Source organism: Vespa crabro, chromosome 25, assembly GCF_910589235.1.
Source record: "Vespa crabro chromosome 25, iyVesCrab1.2, whole genome shotgun sequence".
NCBI classification, from domain to species: domain Eukaryota; kingdom Metazoa; phylum Arthropoda; class Insecta; order Hymenoptera; family Vespidae; genus Vespa; species Vespa crabro.
This window is the reverse complement of record NC_060979.1, coordinates 2622487-2624986: the sequence shown is the minus strand read 5'-3', so window position 1 is coordinate 2624986 and position 2500 is coordinate 2622487. Positions and strand designations below refer to the sequence as shown.

Below are 2500 nucleotides of genomic sequence, written 5' to 3'. Positions count from 1 at the left end.
GCGTACTCCTCAAGACTCGCGTTCGTTCTCTCCCTGACTCTGAGATTTACGTGTAGATTAAGTGAAAAGTAGTCTAACCCTTTTCTCTTCGTTAGCAACCCCTTTAAGCATAGTTGTATCATCCCCTATTTCTTATTCTTCTTCTTCTTCTTTCTCTTCTTCTTCTTCTTCTTGGTTACTTGAAATTTTACGAGATATTTTATATTAAAATTGATCCTATTTGATAAACGACATTATTTTCTTTTTTACATTAATTTTCTTTAATTAATTAATTAAGATGATTAATTAATTTCTTTTCTTCCTTGTTTTTTCTCTTTTTTTCTTTTCTTTCTTTTTTTTTTTTTTCACCCATTAATCAATCACGTTATATGAAATGTATATAATAGAAAATTTTCCACGGGACACATTTTCGAAATATTCTTCGTAATTTGAAGATAAAAATTTATTTTTTTCTTTTTTTGGTAAATTTTATTCCCCTTGTCTCCCTTTTATGGTATTTATTTATTTTGTTTTTCTCTTTTTCTTTTTTTTTTTTTTTTATTCACCAGCATGTAATAATATTTGTTTTTAAATTTATAAAAATAAAAAAAAATGAAGGAAACAATTGAAATTTTATATATATATATGTGTGTGTGTGTGTGTGTGTGTGTGTGTGTGTGTGTTTAAGTACATATACATAAATATTTGAAATAATTAATAATCCATCGCACACACACACACACACACACACAAACACATGCGCACGCATACTAATAAGGTCTCATTTACGATTAATCGCTTTAATCCGTACATTGTTATTCTACGAATAATATAAGGGGTGGCTTAAAAGTTTCTAGATGATATTAAAGAAAAAAGAAAAAAAAAAAAAAAGAAAGGAAAAAAAAGAAAATAAAATAAAATCAATTACACATCCTTGACGATCGCGATTAGGCAAACAAATTTTTAACCTCTTAGATTTGTTTCTGATTGTAAAATCTTTCGAGATAAATCACTTCGATAAGTCACCTAAAAAAGTTACGATCCATTTTTATGATTACCTCCTAGTTACTTTCTAGTACTTTTTATGATTACCTAATTATCGTTCTAGAAACTTTTGGCTCGGATTATACCATAAACGAATGTACATTATCAACGTTCATTACGTCAATAGTATCGATAACGTTCTAGCTACCCACACGGTCTATTCAATATGATTACTCCCACACACACACACACACATATATATATATATATAATGATATGTATGCAACATGATGCAACAATAATCACGGTATGATGTACTTTCTCTTGCATTTAACGAGGAATCGCATTACCACACATTAATTATCTCTCTCTCTCTCTCTCTCTCTCTATATATATATATATATATATATATATATATATATATCATTCGTAATGCAATCCTATATTCATATTAATCATATCTATGACCATAACGATAACGATCATTATTAACAACAACAGAATAGCAATAGTAAAAAAAAAAAAAAAGAGAGAGAAAAAAAAAGAAGAAAAAAAAAGGAAGAAAAAAAAAAGAAAACATATCCTTGCTGGAGAAAATTTAATTCAAATGTGGCATTTTAATATTAATATTGATTTCCAATTTATTAAAAATTTTTCTTTTTTTTTTTTTTTTCTTTTTTTCACGACTCCATCGAGACGAGTTAAGAATCAAGGGATGAGATTATGTTTTGGGGCTGGTGGAAAAAATATATATATATATATATATAAAAAAAGAAAAATCGGAGAGATAATAGTGTAATAAAGAATTTAAACAGAACAAAAAAAAAAAAAAAAGAATAAAAAAACGCACACACAGTTGTTGGAAAGAAAGGGATAGAAAATTGTTCGATTCGTTGAACAACACTAACAACACCGACCCACTCATTCACCCGCATACCAACGATTGCGTTAGAGAGGTAAAATTTATCTTTTGGAAGTGTTAAAAATTGACGTGGATACCATTTCTATACAGTCGACTTGATGGCTCGATTCAACCAAAAGAGAGATAGAGATAGAGGGATAGAGAGAGAGAGAGAGAGAGAGAGAGAGAGAGAGAGAGAGAGAGAGAGAGAGAGAGAGAGAGAGAGATAGAGAGAAATTCGATATAGATTGAAACGTCGAAAATTTATAGAGATAGAGAAGGATCGTCACTGTCATTTGGTACAGAGTGAACCTGACGGTTATTCGTTTCATTTCTCATCGTAAGTATCAGCCGGAATTATAGATCGCGATGACGCGCCGTTTATCGAAACTGTCGATCCCAAAAGAGGAATTACAAACCAAGAGAAAATAGATTTATCGATCCGATACTCCGTAAAAAATTCCAAGAAGTTCGGGTTTTTTTTTTTTCTTTCTTTTCTTCTTCTTCTTCTTCTTCTTCTTCTTCTTCTTCTTCTTCTTCTAATCGAAATTTATTCGAATATATTTTGATTTCATAATCATAATATTAGAAATAAATTAATTTTTTTCGTTAATCGTTTCTCTTACATTTAAATGT

The 2500-nt window shown here is 29.3% G+C and overlaps 1 protein-coding gene across 11 annotated transcripts in view; it reads left to right on the top strand.

Annotated features, from left to right (window-relative positions):
• The window catches only part of LOC124432525 (protein Fe65 homolog), a 138675-nt gene that overhangs the window by 55616 nt on the left and 80559 nt on the right, over window positions 1-2500 (top strand). The gene's annotated exons all lie outside the window — the stretch shown is intronic.